At 46.9% G+C, this 23,653-nt stretch overlaps 1 long non-coding RNA gene across 3 annotated transcripts; it reads left to right on the forward strand.

Moving 5' to 3' along the window:
* The first annotated feature begins 8,612 nt into the window (after nucleotides 1-8,612).
* Nucleotides 8,613-21,492, forward strand: LOC110740954. 3 transcript variants are annotated; one of them, XR_002516315.2, is made up of 4 exons: nucleotides 8,613-10,976; nucleotides 14,463-14,659; nucleotides 15,693-15,859; nucleotides 20,339-21,492. It is a non-coding gene; the product is annotated as an uncharacterized LOC110740954 (long non-coding RNA). The 3 variants fall into 3 exon arrangements; XR_002516314.2 differs by lacking the exon at nucleotides 20,339-21,492 and having other exon boundaries at nucleotides 15,693-16,124; XR_002516316.2 differs by lacking the exon at nucleotides 20,339-21,492 and having other exon boundaries at nucleotides 14,463-14,570; nucleotides 15,693-16,124.
* Nucleotides 21,493-23,653: the final 2,161 nt, after the last annotated feature.

Genomic DNA, 23,653 nt, shown 5'->3' on the forward strand with positions numbered 1-23,653 from the left:
AGAGGAGGCCCACAGCCAGTCTGACTGGTTGCAGGAGGTGACCAATTAGAGGTACTTTCATTTTTCAACTGCCAGGCAGAAAAAGGAGGGATTGAAAACGGAGTAGTCTCTGATTTCCACTCAGCATGATTAGGCCTTAGGTTTCCTGCCTCCATATCCTATTCTCCTGCCTCAAAATGATGAGGCTGCTCCTCCTGGGATTGGAGGAGACTGGTTCACCAGGGAAAAGTCTGTGTCATTTCCCATGTGCCCCTACTCGAGTCATTGGAGGAGTGTTTTAATAAGGGGTTATGAAATTGTGACTGCTTGTCCCAGCATTCTTAGCTTGATGTTGAGATCCCTGCATCCCCTCCAGCGGCGGTGATGGACAGCGGGGAGAAGTAGTACAGATTCCCACTGTATGTCAGAAAAAAAGTCAAACTGGGAATGAGTCACAAAATAAAGATACATGCTGGACGATGCAAAGGCTCCCAGCACGAGCTTAATAAGTGTGGGGGAGCCTTCAAGAATGTGACTGTGATATGAAGCCACAGCCTGAAGCAGCGGCTGAGCACGTATTAAAAGGTCCAGCGTGCCTCCTTAACACTCACAGGGGCGGGCCCCAGGCAGGTCTGGGGCTGGGGAAGTACAGGGGCTGCTCATGGCTGGTGGGGCCCGATGCCCCCGGCTAGAGGACATGTCCTCTTTCTTTTTCCTTTTTTTTTTTTTTTTTTTTTTGAGATGGAGTCTTGCTCTGTCGTCCAGGCTGTAGTGCAGTGGTGCGATGTTGGCTCACCGCAACCTCCGCCTCCCGAGTTCAAGCAATTCTCCCGCCTTAGCCTTCCAAGTAGCTAGTCTTACAGGCGCTTGCCGCCACGCCCAGCTAATTTTTATATTTTTAGTAGAGACAGGGTTTCACCATGTTGGCAAGGCTGGTCTCAAACTCCTGACCTCAGGTGACCCGCTCGCCTCAGCCTCCCAAAGTGCTGGGATCACAGGCGTGAACCACCGCGTGAGACGCCACGCCCGGCCGGGCACGTCTGCTGTCTTGCTGTAATGTTACCATCAAGACCAGGAATAAGTCTTTGGATTTTTTTCCCTGTGGTTGGTCACTAGATGTCACTGCAGGAAAAAATCTGACCAGAAAACAAATGCAAGGGGAGAGATATTAATGTTTTGGAGCTCAAGGAAGTGGTTGCCTTGGCAACAGGGAGCACGTGAAAGAACTTCCTTTTCTGTGGAGTGCGTGCGGCTGCTGAGAGACGTTTCAGTTTGGTGCCCAAAGAGAACATGCCCACGGGAACTGGACGGGAACTGAAGCCAACTCATCCTGAGCCTGAATGAAACAGCAGGAGAAAAAGAGGGAGAGAGGATGGTAGGGGTGCTGCAGGGAGAGGGGGCGGAGAGAGAGAGAGAGAGACAGAGAGATACCAAAAGCACTTTGCACTGCATGAGAGACAACCCTGTGTTGCGTCTGAGCCCAAAATCCAAAGACGCTACTCCAGAATGAGGTTTTTCCGCTCCAGATGCTCGTTATCTTAATTAAGATGCTCTTTGTTAGTAAATTCAACCATATCTGCACAAATCCTCAGAAAGAGGAGAGCCTAGGAGACCCTGCATTCACCCATAAGTGGATTTTCCACGGACAGGGGAACGCCACGAACAGAAACCCGCAGGTAGAGAACCCTTAATAAGGGGAGAAGAAGGCAGGGAGCGGGCGTGGAGGCACAGGCTGGAGACTCCGGCGCTGGTCTCTCCGTGTTCTCTCTTCTGCTTCTTCCACTTTCTGTCTACACCTCTTTATGGAAAGGAGAGAGATTCTACCTCAAGATGTGGAAATGCGAGAGAAAATGGGAGAATGGAAAGCTAAGTGTTTTGATGCTCCACACCACCGTCTTGGGAATTTGATTTAAGTATTGACCAGCTAAGGAACTGCAAACCAGGCCAGTTGGGAAGGCTTGGACATGAAATCCTGTTCCCTGCAGATGCCGCAGCCTTCAGCAGAGTGACCCAGTGGAGGAGGAACCTCAGCCCCTCCCCGTCTCTGCTCTCCCTTTCCTTTCTCCTTTCTCTCCCATTTTCCAAGATGCCAGGGTCCTGGAATTGCCCTCTGACTTTCCAAAAATGTCCATTCCACACAGCTTTTCCTTCCTGCCTCCATCTGAGCTGGTTCCCTGAGCCCCACTGATCTTTGGATATTTGAAAAAACTCACAAGAGCCTAGAGGTGTAACTCATCCAGGGTATTCGTGTTTGAAGGGGCAGCTTCTTGTCCAAATGCATCTCCAATTGCTAGTCTGCATGCAAATAAGAGAGTGAGAAATTGCCAGACGGGACACCAACCAGCACTATCGAAACCAGGCACCCTCTCTCCAGCATGGTCTTGGGCAGGGCCCAGTACAGCAGGGTGGGCTAGATCAGGGAGGTTGGCTACGATCCCCAGCCTCGAATATGGGAGATGATGGAAGCACCCAGAGAGGTTGGTATCTCCTGGATGGTTCTCAAGGGGAGGCCACCAAGGAAACTGTACTCCTGAGAGATCAGAAGAAGTTACAAAAAGACAAAAGACATGGTCTGCTCAAAGCAAAGGTCCAGACTGTTCACCCATCCTGGGGTGCAGTGAATTGACCATATGGAGGCCATGCAGGAGTGATGGGCAGTGGATCCATGAGAGGCAGGAGGAGTTTCTCAGGTGGGGCACCACACACGGGCTCCTCCCAGCAAGAAGGGGCCCAGGAGCAGCCCAGCAAGCCCCTGAGAGCAGGCATCCAGGGTAAGCTCCCCAGTTTGGGGGACCTGACACCTCTTTTTGTCTATCTGTATTTTTATTCTTCTACAAGAAACATTTATTATTCATCTTATTTAACAAATGCAAAAGCATTATTTGGGCATGCTTTGCACACAGCAACATGCTGCTTTCCATCCTATTTCAAGGATCTGCTTTATCACATGCTTTCTTTATTACTAAATCCATATTAAGTACATTGAGTCAAGTGATGCATATTGGCTGTTGTTAAGACAGCATGTTTTAGGCTTTCTGTCAAACATGCATACATGCATGAGAACACAGTATGCACACAGGAGAAGCCTGCAGGCTGGCCATCAGGCCCGGCTCTCCATCTGCCACATTTCAGGGCACCCAGGAAAGAGTCAAACAAGAGAGCTGGCTCCCACCCGCGGGCTTCAGCTCTGCTGCCTCCCTGGCCTTGCAGGAACCTTCTCTCCATCGCGTGGCTGGCTGCTGCTGCCCGAGGCTCTCCACTCCTGCACACAGAGCAGGGACGGCAGTGCCTGGTGACATGCGGCACATGTTCGCCCACATTTGCTGTGAAGAGGAAATGCATCTTTGGATACTTGGCGCCAACTTCACCCATGCTAAAGCAACACGTGCAAATCAGGGAAAGATCCTGCTTTGGGATTATTGGCAAATGTCAATGCACTTGGCAATGCCTGCCTGGAAATATTAGTTCTCAAGCTTGTTTTGGTATGTTCCAGATTGCTCTCAAGGCCTGTATGGGGGCCACTTCCCCCAGCATGGTGGCTGGGCAGGATGTGCTGGCACAGTGTCTACCTGCGGAGAGACTGTCTTTCCACCACTTCCACTGTGGGTTGCTCCTTTCTACCCTGTCAGCACGTCTTGCTTGGCGCCCTGCCCGCTGTAGACCTGGTGACTGATGAGGTGACCCAGGGTCTGCTTTCCCGACCCCACATCAGTGGTTCTAGTGTGGTCTGTGGATCCACCGCGAAAGCACCCAGAGCTGTCAGACATGCAGTCTCAGGCCGCACCTCAGACCCTAGGAGTCTGAACCTGCATCTTAACAGCACCCTCTGAGGAACACCAGGGACACCAGAGGCTGGCACACGGTAGCCACCTATTTTCATGTGGCCCACAAGTAGAGAATGATCTTTACATTTTTTTTAACGATTGGGGAAAAAAAGAAGAAGAATATTTTGTGATATGTGAGAATTATATGAAATTTGAACTGCAATGTCCATCACTAAAGTTTGATTGGAACACAGCCACACTCATGCCTTTATATGTCTCTTGGCTGCTTTCACGCTCCAATGACAGAGCCGAGTAGTTGCAATAGACACCATAGGCAACCACACAGCCGGAGAGATTTACTGTCGGGTCCTTTACCGGAGAAGTTTCCCAACCCTTGACCAGTAGGCTTAGACCCCACAGACTCATCTCACCTTACTTCCCATGATATCCCAACGCTTGTTCTGGGGAAAATTAAAAATAGAGCCTCACTCTTCGGCTAGGTGCGGTGGCTTATGCCTATAATCCCAACACTTTGGGAGGTCGAGGTGGGCAGATAACCTGAGGTCAGGAGTTCAAGACCATCCTGACCAACACGGTGAAACCCCAACTCTACTAAAAATATAAAAATTACAAAGGGGTGGTGGCTCCTGTAGTCTCAGCTGCTCAGGAGGCTGAGGCTGGAGAATCGCTTGAACCCAGGAGGTGGAGGTTGCAGTGAGCCGAGATTGGGCCACTGTACTCCAGCCTGGGCAACAAGAGTGAAACTCCATCTCAAAAGAAAATAATACAGCTTCACTCTTTGACCTGCTTCCCACATCTGGCAACTTGTGTGACTTCCAACCATTTTCCTTGCTCTAACCCTGCACCCTCTCCTTGGACAGTCCAGAACCAAAACTGAAGCCTGTACCAGTTTCTCTCACCTGCCTCAATTTCTTTTCTATGCTCTGCTTGTAGCCTGGCCATCAGGACCACACAGTTGAGTGAGCCACTGGACTCTGTTCCAGTTGTTTCCTTTTTTGTTTTTTGTTTGTTTGTTTTTTGAGACAGAGTCTCGCTCTGTCACCCAGGCTGGAGTGCAGTGGCGTAATCTGGGCCCACTGGAATCTATGCCTTCCAGGTTCAAACAATTCTCCTGCCTCAGCTTCCTAAGAAGCTGGGATTGCAGGCATGAACCACCACACCCAGCTAATTTTTGTATTTTTAGTAGAGACGAGGTTTCGCCATGTTGGCGAGGCTGGTCTTGAACTCCTGACCTCAAGTGATCCTCCTGTCTCAGCCTCCCAAAGTGCTGGGATTACAGGAGTGAGCCATTGTGCCCTGCCTCTGTTCCTGTTTTATCTGTTCTTCGGGATTGCTCATCCGAGTGTCTGGACCAGGCCATCTTTGTGACTCCCGGCAGGTAGGGAGCCCAGCACAGAGAAGGCGCTCAATAACTTGTTTACTGAGTAAACGACAGAGTTAATGGGCCATATGTTGCCTGTTTCTGGGTGCTTTTCCAGTGGGCTCTGCACTGCCCAATGGAATGATTCACTGATGAATCGATTTTCCTTCAGAGATCCAAAATGCCTTGTCGATCTCATTTACCCATTTATTCTCCACAAATATATTAAGCATTGATGCTGTGCTGGTTTCTAGGGTTACAAAGATGAATTAAGATAGAAACCACCCCTTTATCATCTTGCAAATCAGTAGGAGAGGGAGGTACGTTGTAAATAGCCCTGATGCTGGCTCCTTTCTGCTTCTGCAAAGACTTCTCCCCGCTGCCAAGCATTTCTGGGAGTCCACGTGAGGTTCCGAACACATCCACTTCCAAGCTAAGGGATGGGGGCAGGTGTGGTCCTACTGTCACTCGGCTAGGTGTTCCTGGCACCAAGGTCCCTGCTATGGCTCAGGGCTAGGAAGAGCCATTTAGCAGGGCACAGCAGGGGCCTTGCCAGCCCTTGTGATTCAGCAGCTTTCTCCTGGAGGTTACTTGTGCCTGGGCTGCCTGATGGCCTGGAGTGGTGTGTTAGCTGGGCATGGTGGTGCCTGTATACACCCCATCATAGTACACGACATTGGAGAAGCGCTGTTGGGGTCCCAGTATGTCGCAGGGTTCAGCGATTGTTATGGGACGAATTATACTGCCTTAAAATTCATACATGGCAGTCCCAGCCGCCAGGACCTCAGAATGTGACCTTGTTTGGTTAGAGGGTCATTGCAGTTACAATCATCTCAGCTAGGAAGAAGCCATCCCAGAGTAGGGTGGGCCCTAATCCAATGTGACCGGGACCCTCTCCGGAGGACTCAGAGACACACGGGGTAGGGTGGGCCCTAATCCAATGTGACCCGGACCCTCTCCGGAGGTCACAGAGACACACGGGGTAGGGTGGGCCCTAATCCAATGTGACCGGGACCCTCTCCGGAGGACACAGAGACACACGGGGTAGGGTGGGCCCTAATCCAATGTGACCGGGATCCTCTCCGGAGGACACAGAGACTTACCTGAGGCGGGTGGGCCCCTAATCCAATGTGAGCCGGGATCCTCTCGAGGAACTACAGAGACACCACCCGGGGTAGGGTGGGCCCTAATCCAATGTGACCGGGATCCTCTCCGGAGGAGACAGAGACACACGGGGTAGGGTGGGCCCTAATCCAATGTGACCGGGATCCTATCCAGAGGACACAGAGACACACGGGGGATAGAAGAAAGCAGATGTAAAGAGACCCAGGGAGAAGACAGCTGTCGCAAGCCAAGGAAAGCCCTGGAACAGACCCTCCCTCACAGCCTCAGAAGGCACCAACCCCGGAGACACCTTGTAGCTGGACTTGAGTCTCCAGAACTGTGAGAGAATCAATGTCTGTTGTTCAAGTCACCCAGTTTGCAGCACTTTGCGGTAGCCTTAGCAGACTAATCCAACGACACCGCTCACTCAGGTGCACGTGTGGTCCTCTTCCGCCAGGATACTGCTTCAGGAGGAGCCCTTGTAGGCTCAGTTAACTTCCAGGATGCTGTTCTCAGAATCTCTCCTTCTTATGGACAGCCAAAATGCTGTCAGTGGGTCCAGCGCATCCTGCCTGGCTCCTTTCCCCTTAAGGGAAATTCTCTTCCTGTAGACTCTTTGGCCTCCTCTCCACCCACAGGTAGCTATGGAAGTCCATCCATTTGCCCTGTCAGTGGAGGTTAGGCTCATCCCCAGCAGAGGAAACAGCGTGAGCCTTATCCCAGGGTGGCCCTTAGCCCCCGTGCAGAGACAGCCCTGCCCCTTCCAGTCTGCTCCCTCATGCCAAGTCCTGGAAAACAGGCAGCTGAGGGGACAGCTCACACTGACAGCCCTGCCGCAGCACACAAAGGGCAAGCACAGTCAGAATGGAAGTGTGCTCAGGGTGCAGCATGGCACCGAGGAGGATGTGATGGCAAAGCCTCATGGAGGAGGTGGCAGACGAGCAGAAAGGGATTTGCAAGGTGTTTCGGAGGAGGCAAGAGCTGAGGCAGAATGTGCAGGAAAACAGCCCTTGTGGGTTTAAGAGCAGCTCAAGGAGCAGTGAGAGGCATTACAGAGGCTTTAAAGGGGGTTGGGGAAGACTGGATGGGGCCAGGAAGACAGCAGGGCCAGATGGGGAATGGCCACAGGGGTCATGATAAGCAGAGTAGACTCTGCTGCTTTCTCTGGAAACGGAGACCACTAGAGGGCTTGAAGAGGATGCCACATGACCGGAGAGGACTTCAGAAGGAGCGGCCTTGCAGAAACAGCAGTTATTTGAGTGCGCAGTATTGGCTTATGCTGCCAACCTCTTCCCTTTGCTTGGAATGTGTTTCTCCTCCTCAAACAACTGCATGAGCACACAGGCCACACGCACGCGTGCTCTCTCTCTCTCTCCTCACTTTCAGCCTGACAAACACTTTCTATTGTGAGGGCAAGAGTCACACCCTGGGAAAACCTCTTTGAAGTCCAGATTGAGCAGGGAAGTAGCTTCGTCTCTGAGTTTTAGCCTTCCCTCCTGTCAAATGGCATAATTGTCCCTGCTGTCTTGCCTACAGCGTGTTGTAAGGATAAAATCAGGTTAGAATATTGGATAACACCTTCTAAACTGCATTCAATATAAGGAGGGTCAGTGACCATGGTGATGATGATAGTGGTGAAGACGATGGTGAGTTGATGATAATGGTGGTGGTAATGGTGATGATGGTGATGGCGGTGATGGTGATAGTGATGGTAGTGGTGGTGATGGTGGTGATGGCGATGATAATGTTGATGGTGCTGATGGTGATGGTGATGATGATGGTGTTTATGTGATGATGATGATGGCAGTGACGGTGGTGGTGATGGTGATAGTGATGGTGATGATGGTGATGAGTGATGATGATGATGATGGTGGTGGTAATGATGGTAAATAAATTAATAAATGTCATGTCATAAAGTAATGTCGTGTCGTAAAGACATAAATAAATGTCGATATTCGTAATAATAATGTCGCAATGTCGTAAATAAAGTAATCGTATCATGTCGTAATGTCGTAATAAAATGTCGTAATAAATAATAATGTCGTAAAGATAAATTAATCATTAATGTCACTTATTAATGGCATAATAATATCCCTTAATGTCGTGGTAAACAATAAATAATAAAGTAATGTCGTAAATAAATGTCATCGTAATAATAAATGTCGTAAAGATAAATATCGTAATAATGCGTCTTTTCGTAATGTCATCTCGTAAATGTCGTAATGTAAAGTAATATTGATGGTGATAGTGACGACAATGGTGATGATGGTGATGGTGAGGATAATGGTGATGGTGATGATGAATGGTTTATGGTGATGATGATGATGATGATGATGGTGATGGTGACGATGGTGATAGTGATGATGATAGTGATGACGGTGATAGTGATGATGGTGATGGTGGTCATGGTGGTGGTGATGATAATGGTGATGTGGTGGTCGTGGTGACAGTGATCATTGTGATAGTGGTGATGGCGATGGTGACAATGGTGAGGTGATAATGCAGAGGACTGTCTTTTTCTTCCTGCAAGGTGGTTTAGAAACCCTATGGTTTCTATCTTGCTTCATCTCTTGGAGGAGCACTTAATTTGTCATCCAAAGTGAGTCAGTTTGTGAGTGCTATTAACATTTACACCAGGACAATGATGCATGAACAGCCTTCAATTGCATTTTACACTTCACCACTACTGCAACAAACTGGTTGAAGTAGACCTTCAAAAAGTCTAGAGACAGCAGGTACAGTTCAGCTGAGTGCTCAAAATTTTGGCCTGGTTTTAAATTTGGGTTTAAATTACTGAGAAAAGGACTTGGCCAGGGATGTGGGAAGTCAGTGTACCCTACCTTCCAGGCTATTAGAACTTTTGGCTGAACAATGATCATTTGCTGTCCTTGATACTACAGCCAAGAGGAGACTGGTTGGCAAGTGTGGACAGGGAAGCTCTATTTCCCGGATAGTCATGCCCATCAGAGCACAGTGACCCACTGCTCACAAACCCTCTGTCTGTCTTTCAATTGGAGCTTGTGCTTCACACTTGGAGGAACAGTGGGGACTTCTGGGGCACCTCCAACCTGCTGGGCCCTTGAACAGCTGAAGGAGGTCCTCTACTCAGTGGAATTGAGGCAGCGAGCAGGACAGGCCTTCTGTCTTGGTGGGTGAGGCCAAATTAAGCTACTTCTTGCAGCCCCATGCAACCAAGTCATGATATGCTCCCCAGTGACATACTCAGTGTAGCCAGCGGAAATGGAAACTCTGTGCTTATTCTTGTGAATTAAAAAGTGATGAGCAGTCTCCTGTCTTAGTCATATCCCTTTACCTCTGTCCTAGAAATCTGAGACTTGTGACAAGGAAAATGCTGTCACTCAGTCTGCAAAGGTAGCCTAAGACAAATTCTAAGGACCATAAGTTCTGACTCAGCAACTTTGTTTTCCCAAGGGCATTGAATCTTTTAAAGGTTAGCCCTTATAGACTGAATATTTTTGGTTTATTGGAACAAAAGTGAACTTCTGGAATATTCCATACAATCTGTTTTCTAAAACAGGTTCAATCCAAGGAGGAGAATTAAAAACAAATGTCTGATGGCCCGAGGTGAGCCATTAGTTAGGACAAACAAACATCTTGCAAAAATGACAGATGGGAACAGGAGGAGTGTTTCTCTTCCATCCGAGCTGACTCTCCCTGAATGTAGCAGGATAGTCAAAGAAATTGATAGGAATCCTATCTGAAGACAAGCCTGTTGGGCTCTGTGTCAGAAATCCCACCAATCACTTCCCAAGCTCCCCACCCCATCGCTGAAGCCTGGGCCGCAGCATTTACAGTTCAGAATGTTATTAAAATCAAACCAAGCAATTCCTGCCAACCCCCAGGAGGAAAGCTGCAGAGAATGAATAATTCTGCAAAGATCCTGGGCATCTGTGTGCATTAACCATAAAGGCCATTAAAGTTGGAGCAGCAAGGAAAGGGTGTACAAGACTTTGGCCCATAGAAAATGCTGGCTCTCTCCCCTTCGGCCTGTTTGGGAGGTGCCACGACATGGGTCCCTACCCACTGTCTCAGCCTGGGGGACTGCCTTCTCTCTCTTTTGATCACCAGAAAAGAACAAGCAAATTCCTTCTCAGCTATTTCACCAGGACTGCAGCTGTCATTGCCTCAGGCTATTATAACATCCCTAAGCACCCCAGGAGGCTGAGATGAGGCTTGCAGCCAGCGAACAGTGTCAGAGAAGAAGGAGCCCTGTAGCCTGTGCCAATCTGACCCAGATGCAGGTGAAGCTAGGGTATTGATCTGCTTCTGGCCTCAAGTAGGAGCACCAATGATGTTCAGGGACTTCTTTTCTGCTCTGCCTCTCATTTTGCAACCCCCACCAATGATCAACATTCTAGGTTTTGCCATCTTGCAGGAGACAGCCCACGCTGACCTTTGGCATCAGCGTATCTTTATGACATCATGCCTGTTACCTAAGCAACCTGAACCTCAGTTTTCTCATCTGACAAATGGCAATGATCCTCTCCTGTTGCAAGAACAAACTCACTCAGGTTATAGCACAAGAGGCAAGAAAACTCTTGGAAATAAGGGTGGCATGGCCTTGACACTGGGCCATTTTGCCAAGAGAACAAATCACGTTAGGCTCTGAGCAATGGTCCTAGGGTCCTGGGAGCCCACCAGCTGAACTACCAGCCAAGAGGTCTGGAGAATGTCTTCTCATGAGGGGACGTCTACTCATCCTGATCTTGTTGCTGAGTCATCAACATGTAATTCCTCTGGGTGTGTGTGTGTGTGTGTGTGTCTGTCTGTCTGTCTCCATCTGCTCACAGTTTCAGCTGGCAATCCTGATAAAAACCACTCTAACTGGAGTGGACCATCACCACCATGAGGGGACATCTACTCATCCTGATCCTGTTGCTGAGTCATCAACATGTAATCCCTCTGGGTGTGTGTGTGTGTTTGTGTGTGTGTGTGTGTGTGTGTGTGTCTGTCTCCATCTGCTCACAGTTTCAGCTTGCAATCCTGATAAAAACCACTCTAACTGGAGTGGACCATCACCACCACTTCTGTTTGGCAGAGTTTTTTGTGTGAAGCTACATAATAGGGTGTCAGCCAGCCTATAGGTTATCTGTTCTTGGGCCACGTACCTGTCCCTGGTCTAATCAGACTGTAAGCGTCAGGGTCACAAACATAACAGAATGATTGCCTAGGCACAGGTGGTATTTCCTGCCACTCCCTCAGCAAGGAAGCAGGCATGTGGGCTGTGCTTCCCAAATATGTCCAGTCATGAGAATTATTGTGGCTCTATGACACAAATGACCAGGTTCCTGCCCTGGCCTTGATTCTGGCTAAGTCTGGGGTGATCAGAAAAGTCTTAATGTCCAGCAAGTACCCTTCAGAGATTCTTAGCATCCCACACACAGAGCTGGCTTCATAGATATGTGATCGGGGTCATTGCTCAGGGTCCCGACTCAGAAGAGCCCTTGCTTGCCGTTTAACACTCTGGGGATCACTGTCTTAAACTTCTAGATCATTTTCTTTCTGAATTTGTGTTTTGTGAGTAAAGTCTGATGGGACAATGGAGTGCGGTTCCGGGTTCTGGGCCTGCTCACTTATGGTGTTACCATTTCCTTTCTCATGAGGGAAATTGGCCAGCCACTTTTTTTCCATTTTTTGTAGAGGCAGGGATCTCACTTTGTTGCCCAGGCTGGTCTCAAACTCCTGGGCTCAAGCAATCCTCCTGCTTGGCCTCCCAAAGTGCTGGGATAACAGGCAGGAGCCATGCGCCCTGCCCTGACTACTTTAGATAGCACATGGAAGTGGACTCATACAGTGTGTGTCTTTCTGTGGCTGGCTCATTTCACTCAGCTTAGTGTCCTCAAGGCCCATCCATGTGGCAGCATGTGACAGGATTTTCCTCTCTCTTAGGTTGCAGAGTATTCCATTGTGCGTACTTACCACATCTTGCTCAGCCGTTCATCTGCTGATGGGCACTTGGGCTGCTGCTAAATTCTGACTATTATAAATAATGCTGCTGTGAACATAGGTATACAGATACCTCTTTAAGACCCTGCTTCCAGGCCGGGTGCGGTGGCTCAAGCCTGTAATCCCAGCACTTTGGGAGGCCGAGATGGGCGGATCACGAGGTCAGGAGATCGAGACCATGCTGGCTAACACGGTGAAATACAAAAAAAATCTAGCCGGGCGAGGTGGCGTGCGCCTGTAGTCCCAAATACTCGGGAGGCTGAGGCAGGAGAATGCCGTGAACCCAGGAGGCGGAGCTTGCAGTGAGCTGAGATCCGGCCACTGCACTCCAGCCTGGGCGACAGAGCCAGACTCCTTCTCAAAAAAAAAAAAAAAAAAAAAAAAAAAAGACCCTGCTTCCAATGCTTTCAGACATACACCCCGAAGTAGGATTGCGGCATTTGGTGGATCCATGCTGAATTCTTTTAGGAACATCCATATTATTTTCCATGGTGGTGGCACATTTTACAGTCCCACCAAGAGCGCACAGAGATTCGAATTTCTCCACATCCTTGCCAACACTTGCTATTTTCAGGTTTTTGTTTTGTTTGTTTTATAATAGCCATCCTAGTGGGTGGGGTAGTGTCTCATTGCGGTTTTGATTTGCATTTCTCTGATGATGAGTGGCATTGAGCGTCTTTTCAGGTGCTTATTGGCCTTCTGTGTATCCTCTTTGGACAGCCACGGTTTTAAGTATAGAAACTTGGCATAAAAAAGACAAACCCTCACCTTTCCAGGGCACACATCCTGCTAGGTGAAAACGAAACAAGACTAAAGCACCTCTAGGTGTCAGAAGATAATCAATATCCCACAGAACAACAGGGTTGGCAGGGACAATTTTATGCACAAGACCAAGAAACGCTCCTCTAAGGAACAGGTGTCCATGGGGGGGCCTAGAGGCAATGAGAGGGAGCTGTGTGGATTGAGAATTTGGGAGGAGGCGTTCAGGCAGAGGCCAGACCAACTGCTAAGGCCCTGAAGGAGGAGCTGATCTATGTGTCTGGGGACAGAAGATGCCAAGGACTGGGGAGGAGGTTGGGAGGCAGAGGGGTAGGGACTATCTCATGGGCTCATAGGTTCAATGGAAGACTTTGGCTCTAACTGAGCTAGATGGGGATGTAGAAAGAGCTTATCACAATGCCTAGTGGAAAAAGGTGCTTCTCGAATATTAGTGATGATGATGATGATGATGATTTGAGATGGAATCTCACTCTGTCACTGGGCTGGAGTGCAGTGGCACGGCTTACTGCAACCTCTGCCTCCTGTGTTCAAGCAATTCTCCTGCCTCAGCCTCCCGAGTAGCTGGGACTACAGGTGCATGCCACCACACCCAGCTCATTTTTGTATTTTTAGTAGAGACGGGGTTTCACTGTGTTGGCCAGGATGGTCTCAATCTCTTGACCTCGTGATCCACCCACCTTGGCCTCCCAAAGTGCTGGGATTACAGGCATGAGCCACTGCACCCAGCCTAGTGATTATTATTAATGTTAGCCCATTTCACTCATTTAAGAGACAATGTCTTGGCTGCTTTAGTTTTACAGACAATTTAAGGACGGGGTCTGAGAAGAAAACATAGAAACCCCCTTTCCATCTGGGAGCTGGGGTGGAGGGCCCTGGAAGCAGCCCCCTCGTCGCTTCAGAGGTGGCTGATCTGGAATTTGTTCTGCACCTCTGTTATGTGGCTGCCTCCTGGAATTCTTTAAACTCTTCAGGATTCCAGGGGTCTGGCAACAGTTATGCCAGGACATATTCTGGGCCAATGAGTGAGCAATCGAGCCCTGCTTGTGAGATTTTCTTGGCCGTTTCAGCTTCTATTTACATCCACAACCTGAACTGGGAAACTCAGGTTCAGCCCAAGTCTTGGAATGTTTCTGTGTCTTCAGAATAGCGCAGACAGGTTGATATTCCCCACCGCATGGGGGTTGCCTTGTGATGCTGGAGCTGTCCCATAGAGCAGGTTGGCACCTTTTGGCAGGAGAGAGCATAGTTCTTTCTCCAGAGATGAAGTCCTTCATGATGCGAGGGTCAGTCAGCCCTGCCAACCCGTGGGGAGCTGTCTCCACTGCAGCCAATGGTGCCAGGCACATGGGAAGGAAGAGCTGGTCTGGAATTGGAAAGCTCCATCATCCACACCAGGGAAGGGAAGGGAGGAGGAAAGACTGTGTATACAGGCAGGGCCTTCTTTTCTCACCAGCCCTGTGTTGATGAAGCTCCCTCTTTTTTCTAAGAGCATGTAGAGTCATCAGCATGGCTCCTACCATCCTACAGAAGACCTTGCCTGTTGGGAGTTCCTGAAGCGCTGAGATCTGAGGGGAAGGTCACCTGTCAGTCCTGCTGTGAGTGAGTAGAAGCCACAGAGCACAGGCCAGTGAAGGGAGGGCTGTACTTTGTGTGATCAGTGTCATCAACATGGAGCCGGGGTGAGGTGCGTAGTAGATTCCACAGGATGGAGAAAGACGCAGGGGATGTGGTCTCCCATCAGGGAGTGGCAATCTGTAGGGCTACGTGGGTTGTGGGCATCAGGGATCAGTTGGCATTACAAAGAGGGCAAACCAAACCTCGTCCCCAGCCTCTTTGGGCAAAAAGAAGCACAAGAAAACCATCAATCCATTGTATAATCAGAACCACTGTAGAAAGTTCTACTTGAAAGATTACTAAAAGGAATACTTCAGCATAGGAGAGAGTTTATCTTCTCACTTGAAAATTTGTATGCTCCAAAATGATAGGCAGGTACTACATATCTATTGGCTATATTTAAGTTATAGAACAATAATAATTTTAAAAGAATTTTATCATAAAATAATGTGTGCATATCAGGGAAAATTTAGAACATACAAAAAATACAAAGGAAACATTGAAATCACCCCTAACTCTCTACCCAAGACTGTCACTGTTAAGATTTTGATGCTTGTCTTTTATTTTATATACATAATTATAAAATATAATTAGGCTCAAATTATGTGGAGATGTAACATATTTTTCACACTATATTATACAATTTTTTCATGTCATTAGAAAATGTAAAACATTATTTTAAATGACTACATCTTATTCCATTCTATGGATATTTGAACTTATTTGGCAATTCCTCTACTGTTGGACATTTATGTAGTTGTAAATATGTTACTATTATAAATAATGCTTTGATGAATATCCTTGTACAGAAATCTTTGTGCACTTCATTCATTCAAGAAATATTTATAAGCATTTACCAAGCATCCCTCACAGTCTTAGGTACTGATGATCCATTATGGAATAGGACAAAATCCACACTTTCATGGAATTTACATTATAGTAGGGGAGACAAGCCATAAATAAGTGAACAAGTAATGGGATATCAGAATATAAGTGCTTAAACAAATTAAGCAGGGTAATGGGTAAAGAGTGACCATGGAATAGAGGTTATTTTAGGTGCAGTCTTTGGAGAAGGCCTTTAAGGAACTGATGTTTGTGTACAGACTTGCATGATCAGAAGGGGCCATTCACGGCATTTCAGACAAGGGAAACTGGAAGGATAGAGGCCTTAACGAGGAAAGTAGCATGACAGATTGACAAAACCTCAAAAAGACCAGTGTGCTGCCGTCCAAGGAGCAAGAGAGAGGTATCAAGACATGAAGGTCAAGAGGTAGGCACTGGAGACCTTGGTGGGTGCTCTGCATGGTGTGTGCAATGGGAAGCCATTGGAGGTGGGGTCAGAACATGATAGACTTGATTTACATTTAGAATGTATTTTAGATACTGAATTTAAAATCAATTGTGGGGAGCAAGGCTGGAAGTAGATCCCACCTCAATCTGATACCAAAACCATGCAAAGATATCACAAGAAGAGAAAACTACAGACCAATGTTTCCTATGAATATAAATGTAAAATCCTTCAACAAAATGCTAGCAAACCAAATCCAGCAACATATAAAAAGGATGATACACCATGACCAAGTGTGATGCATCTCAGGTATGCAAGGTTGGTTTAACACTCAAAAATCAATTAAGTGTTCTGGAGTCCTGGACATGTTCACTCTGCTTTGCCAAAGTGAATCCCAAGAGACATTGTCCCTGAATGGAAAGATAGAGAAGAACATATGCTTTATGAAGATTTTAGTTTAGTGGTTCATAACCCACTGGGGCCTCATGGTAGTTAGAATGATGAATCACCTTTAAGTCCTAACTTCCTATAAAATTCATATGGATGGATGCAAATGGAAGAATGAATCCAGGTCAAATTTTAGGCACCTTATTCTGCAAGCTCTGTACTTCCCAAAAAATATGAGGGCTAAGTTGTCTGCACTCTGTATCTAAGATGCTCCCAAAAGAATTGCAAGCTACTACTTTACAGGGATGTAGCTTAAACATTTAACTGATGCTTGGCAGGACAAACTATCATCAGCTCTCAAAGGAGATCCTGTAGTTTTAATAAGTTTAGCAGGTTGTGATTTGTTGTTATCTCAAGGAAAAGGAAGGGACAGAACAATCTTTAGGAGGAGGTGCGCTAAGATAAGAATATAGAGCTCTGGCCGGGCGCGGTGGCTCACGCCTGTAATCCCAGCACTTTGGGAGGCCGAGGCGGGCGGATCACAAGGTCAGGAGATCAAGACCACGGTGAAACCCCGTCTCTACTAAAAATACAAAAAATTAGCCGGGCGCGGTTGTGGGCGCCTGTAGTCCCAGCTACTCGGGAGGCTGAGGCAGGAGAATGGCGTGAACCCGGGAGGCGGAGCTTGCAGTGAGCCGAGATCGCGCCACTGCACTCCAGCCTGGGCGACAGAGCGAGACTCTGTCTCAAAAAAAAAAAAAAAAAAAAAAGAATATAGAGCTCTGTGTGGAAGATATGATAGGAGGAGGGATGGTCCAATGGGAAAGACTGTCTTTACTCCTTTAAGATGGCTTTCCAGAAATCCTGCATCATAGATTCAAATCTATTGCCCATCAAAGACCTATTGCCCATTGGGCAATAGGGACAAGATGTGTCAGGAAAACCCCACCCAACTGTGGGTGGTGTATGAGTTGGGTAAAAGTAGGTAGGGCATAAAGCGAAAGACTACGTTGTGGTCTTTCTAGAGTCCACCTGAGTGCTTGCTTGGATAGGAGTTTCTTTTAAAACACACACACACACAGACACACAACAATGACAACGAAGCAAAGCCAAACAAAAACCTCTGCCCCTCCCCACCTCCATCTCTTAAGGAGCCAGTACTAGGCACCTATCCTGCTTTCAATGAGAAGACTGCTGCTATTTGTCTTGGATAATAAGTCAGAATTGTGAAATAGTCTCTGACATTTCGTCTCAGTATTTGATTTTGAGGCCAGTGAGCTGAAAATCATGGGTTTAAAATTAGCTATTAGTAATAGAATCAGTGCTTCCATTAGCTCACTTTGCTAGGTGAGGTTTCCATTCTGTCAAACGATTCCAGAATTCTCCAAGGCTTTTTGAGTTGAGTCCATGTTGCACGATTTCCCTTGTCCACAAGGCAGTGAAGTCATCTCTGACCAGCCTTGCACTATTTTCTTGTCTGTTCTGGCAAAGCAAGGACTATACATCCGCATTTCAACGTGAAGTTCCTGTAAAGAAGGATATTGTCGGAAACGTTCTGCAGGGTTTCCAGGTACCTACAGATTTCTTCCTGCAGAAGCCTTGACAAGGCCTTGTCACCTTGACTCCTGCTTGTCCCACACTTACTCCAGGATTGAAAAGTTTGTTTACTTCTAGTCTTTTCTTTCAGAGTAGGAGCTTGGTCAAAATACCTTGCAATTTTCTAGTAGCATTTGTATTTATTACAAACTCTTTTTTTTTTTTTTTTTTTTTGAGACGGAGTCTCGCCTCTGTCACCCAGGCTGGAGTGCAGTGGCACGATCTTGGCTCACTGCAACCTCCACCTCCCGGGTTCACACCATTCTCTGCCTCAGCCTCCCGAGTAGCTGGGACTGCAGGCACCTGCCACCATGCCCAGCTAATTTTTTGTATTTTTAGTAGAGACGGGGTTTCACCATGTTAGCCATGATGGTCTCGATCTCCTGACCTCGTGATCCACCTGCCTCAGCCTCCCAAAGTGCTGGGATGACAGGCGTGAGCTCCAGGAATCTGAACTGTGAATGAATGTCATGTGATCAAATAAATTTTTCTGTTCTCTCTCAAGAAAAGATAAGCTACCTAAATTTGTATGGTGGGTTAGTCAGCTAAGTTCTTTTCCATAGCTCCAGGAGGCGATGTAAGTAGGGAGAAGAAGAGTGCCAAGGAGAAATTGCTGTTGCCAAAGAGAAGGGAGGAAGAAGAGGATGGAGGAAAGAGGAAAACAAACAAAACCTCAAACAAAACCCAGCTTTGCTAGCACACAGATGGATAATGGGAAGACAGAGATGCAGAGAGCTGGATGTCTCTGGCAATAAGTACACTGGAAAAGCTCATTCAGGCGACATCATCTAAGATCTCTGCTCTGGGTAAAAAGAGAACATCAGCTTGAAAAGCTTAAAATTCTACTGGCAGACACTGTCTGACATGGAAATATCTCTAACCTCAAGATGATTTGCAATTAGCATTCTTTCTAGTGGCACAGTAATTTCCTCACATGATTGCTAAGGAGATTAAATAAGGTAGAGCTTGAGAAAGACCCCATTAAACTGTAATGGGCTATTCAATTGTAGGTATTGTTATTTTCAGAGTCACCAAATAAAATTCGACTTGCATAAAAATATTTACTGCGGTCCTATTAATATGCTGGGGACATTAAATTTGTGATTTAAGTTAATTCTTACAACGACCCTGCAAGGCAGGTATCGGTCCCATAGATTTTTTAAAAAATGAAGATAACTTATAGCGTGTCTATACAAAATGTACTTCAAAGTGTGGGTGATATTTCCTGGGCATACCAAGTGTCTCTCAATGTAATTTCTGAAAACACAAGAAGAACGATAACATAGGGTTTGGATTTAACTAGACTGTGTCACTAAGCCTGGAGTTGAGTGTTAAACACAAATGCAGCTGGCTCTTTTTGGCAATCGGGCAGTGGTGGGTCAGGGTTCATTCCTCCTCCAAGAGGAAAATATAGAAAGATAAGAGTGTGCTGTGAAAAAGAGAGAAAGGGCACCTTTCTCAGGTTATCTGGGCTGCTAGCTACCACCTGACTGGTTGTCATTAGTGAGTGGAAATTGGCCAGATCCTCCCATGGTTTTTGTCAATCACTGGTCAGGAAAAATGGGAAGAGAGGCTCTCAGCGCAGGGTACAGGGGTGTGAGAGAAGATGCAGTGTGGATGAAAAGTACTGGATGGTCCCAGACTCTTCAGAGGAGCTAAAGAGGTGCCCTTCTAGCACCATGAGCCCAGAATATCCTGGGCTGAACAGAAGATACAGAGAGAGGGAGAGAGAGAAAGCAAAGCTGGAAGTACTGTAAAATACAATCACAGGAATAAGGAAGAGAAAATGGAGTTTCTGGGCTTATTGCTGGCCACCCTTTTCTCAAATAGAGAACTGACTTTCAGCACAGCACTGTGATTCCTGGTGCTGAAGACTTGGGCCAAATCCAAGCAGTTTCATTTGTTGGCTGTGTATTGTGGACCAGGAGTGGCTCGAGGCTCTGAGAAGGTGCAGTGGGCGGAACCCAGCGCCTGTCCTCACGTGGTCCCTGGAGGCAGGGGTAAGACGGGTAAGTGGAGGTCGTGAAACTGAAGGACTGTGCTCCAACGAGGAAGATGAAGACTTCGAGGGCCTGTAGCAGCGCAGACTAAGCCCAACACACCGCAGCCTCGAGGTTGGAGAGGGAGCTGAGCAGTTGATCCCCTGCGACCCTGTCCAGCTCTTCCTTTTGTTTGGTTTTATTTTTTAACTTGTATTTTACGTTCAGGGGTACTTGTGCAGTTTTGCTATACAAGTAAATTGACTGTTGGGGGGTGGGGGGCAGGGGCTGATGTACAAAGTATTCTATCACCTGGGTAATAAGCATAGAACCCAATAGGTAGTTTTTCGATCCTTGCCCTCCTCCCACCCTCCACCCACAAGTATGTCCTGACCCCTGTTGTTCCTTCTTTGTGTCCATGTGTACTCTATGTTTAGCTTCCACTTATAAGTGAGAACCTGCAGTATTTGGTTTTCTGTGCCTGCGTTCGTTTGCTTAGGATAATGACAGCTCTTCATTCTAAAAGCAAGGAAGGTCCAAAGAAGACAGACAAATGGCCAACAAACATTTGCCAAGATGCTCAACATCATTAATCATCAGGCAAATGCAAAACGAAGCTGCATGGAGATGACACCTCACACCCGTCAGGATGGTTACTATCAGAAAACAGAAAACCACCAGTGAGGGGGAAGATGCTCAAACCTTTGTGCATTGTTGGTGGGAATGTGAAATGGTACAGCCACTGTGGGAAACGGTGTGGCAATTCCTGAAAAAATAAAAGAATTACCATACGATTTAGCAATTCTATTTCTGGGTATATATATTCAAAAGCATTGAAAGCAGGGTCTTGAAGAGATGTTTGTACACCTGTATTCGTGGCAGCATTCTCTACGATAGCCAAAAGGTGGAAGCAACTCAATGATCCCTCAACGGGTGAATGAATAAACAAAATGAATAAGTCTATAAACAAAAAGGAATATTATTCAGCCTTGAAAAAGGAAGGACATCTTGTCATATACTACAGCATGGATGAACCTTGCGGGCATTATGCTAAGTGAAATGAGCCAGTCACAAAAGGACAAATACCGTATGACTCCACTTCTACCGGGTGCCTGGAGTAATCACATTCCTAGGGACAGAAAATAGAAAGGTGATGGCCAGGGAATGGAGGGAGAAGGAAGTAGGGAGTTAGTATTCAATAGGCACAAAGTTTCAGTTTTGCTAAATCAAAAGAATTCTGTGGCTGGATGATGGTGATGCCTGCACAAGAAGAGAGTATTTAATAGCACTGAACTGTACACTTAAGAGGGTTAAACGATGAATTTTATGTTAGGCTTATCTTGCCACAATAGGAAAAGAATCGAGGGACAAAGGCAGATACTAGAAATTCAGGAAGTTGGAGATGCAGGAGAAAGGTGTCTCTGCTCCCAAGTGACATGGCTTCTCTCCCCTTCTCCAGGGGAAAGCTCCTCCTCCACTGTGGGTTTCCCACCCTCCTGAAATCAGGGGATTAGCTCTCTGGGGACTACTCCTCCACTGTGGGTTTCCCACCCTCCTGAAGTCAGGGGATTAGCTCTCTGGGGACTCTTGTCAAGGTTCACGTTAACCTATTTTTCACGTGGAAAAATATGTTCTCCAAAGAGAAGTGGGACACATGAAATGATTGAGAGGCCCTGGCACTCTCAGCCTGAATACATCACAAAGCCAGTTCTATGCTGATCCCTCCTCTAACCCCTGCTGGGAGCCTGCAGCCTGGGGTTAGGAATGGTGTCCTCATGGATCAGGACAAATCCCCAGATGACCTTTGCCTTAACCTCCTCCACCCCAGCTCTTTGGGGTTGCTGGAGATCTGGGGCTTTCATTACTTAGAGGGAGAAATGAATCCTGCCATTGTATTCTGGTAATAACCTGTCAAGACTCGTGAAAAGCCCTTGCTAGAGGACTTGGGAAACACTGCAATGTTATTATGTGTGAAGAAAGACCACTTCGTTTCTCCTGTGCTGGAGACAGATGTGTTTGTTAACCTTTAGAGGCCCTTAGCACAGAAATACAAGCATGGCACCCTCCTCCTCATCCTCCAAAAGAAATTAAATCATAAAATAGAGGGAAAAAAAAAAAAAAAAACAGAACAAGTATAAGGAAATCCACCAATGGTCTTATTTCTTCCCACAATGACTTCTTAGATAAGCTTTTAAAAATATGTTTAAATTAATAGACTATTGTTGCAGCAGTTTTAGGTTTATAGAAACATTTAGCAAAAAGTACAGCGTTCCTGTCTCTCCCTCAGCACCATTCCCCACAGCTTCCTCTACTGCTAACGTCTTGCATTGGTGCTACATTTGTTACTACTGATGAGACAGTGGTAACACATTATTATTAACTAAAGTCCACAGATCACATTGGGCTTCACACTGTGCGTGGACATTCTGTGGGTTCCGATCAATGCATAAAGACAGACATCCACCATCATAGTATCCTACAGAGTGGTTTCACTGCCCTAAAAATCGTCTGTGCTCCACCTATTAATCTCTCGCTTTCTACCCCCCAGCCAAACCCCTGGTAACCACTGATACTTTTGCTTTCTCCATAGTTTTGCCTTTCCAGAGTGGCCCAGAGTTGGAACCATGCAGTCCGTGGCCTTTTCAGGCTGACTTCTTTCACATAGTAACAAGCGTTTAAGCTTCTGCCATGGCTTTTCACGGATTGATGGCTCATTTCTCTTTATCACTGGATTATAGTCCATTGCATGGATATACCAGTTTGTCGATCTGCTCACCTACTGAAGGACATCCTGGTTGCTTCCAAGTTTCATCCATTATGAGTAAAGCTGCTGTAAACATCTGTGTGTAGATGTTTGTGTGGACACAGGTTTTCAGCTCATTTGGGTAAACACCAAGGAGCATGACTGCTGGATCATGTGGTAAGACTATGTTTACTTTTGTAAGCAAGAGCCAGGTGTCTTCCAAGGTGGCTGTTCCATTTTGCATTCCACCAGCAATGAACAAGTGCCTGCTGCTCCACATCCTCACCCTACCAAATATTTCATTTTGTTTTTTGAGATGCTGTCTCACTCTGTCACCCAGGCAGGAGTGCAATGGCACGATCTCGGCTCACTGCAACTTCCCCCTCCCAGGTTCAAGCTATTCTCCTGCCTTAGCCTCCTGAGTAGCTGGAATTACAGGCACGTGCCACCACGCCTGGCTATTTTTTGTATTTTTAGTAGAGATGGGGTTTCACCATATTAGCCAGGCTGGTCTTGAACTCCTGACTTCAGGTGATCCACCCACCTTGGCCTCCCCAAACGTAAACCTGGCATTACAGGTGTGAGCCACTGCACCCTGCCAGTATCACATGTTTATATCAAAAACATTTTCATTTGTCACAGAGTGAGCTAAGTCGGGCATGACCCTGTGCTTTGGGTAATTCGGCACTGAAGGGGGATACGTGTTGTCCTCTGGAAAACTACTGCTCCATTCTGAGTCATGTTCTGCTTCTCCTGGTTCTCCTGGCTTTAAACACAGGTTGATTCCTTTAGTGGCTTGGAGACGTTGGCACCTGCCTTGTCATTTGTAGAAATAAAATAGTCTTAGTTTCTAAAGTAATTAGGAGTATTAGTATTAGTATTAGTAATTAGTTCCTAATTACTTTAGAAACTAGCTTACTTTTAATAAACTAAAGTATTATTAGTTTCTAAAGTCACGCTGTGACCCAGTGTGATTACAATAACCCATTTCCAGCTGTCCCCAGCTACCCAAAGCCTAGTGGCCAAGGATGATGTTACCATGACGAGTGTGTGCTCCTGTGCACGGTGTCC

Source organism: Papio anubis, chromosome 10 (assembly GCF_008728515.1).
Source record: "Papio anubis isolate 15944 chromosome 10, Panubis1.0, whole genome shotgun sequence".
In the NCBI taxonomy this organism is placed as follows: domain Eukaryota; kingdom Metazoa; phylum Chordata; class Mammalia; order Primates; family Cercopithecidae; genus Papio; species Papio anubis.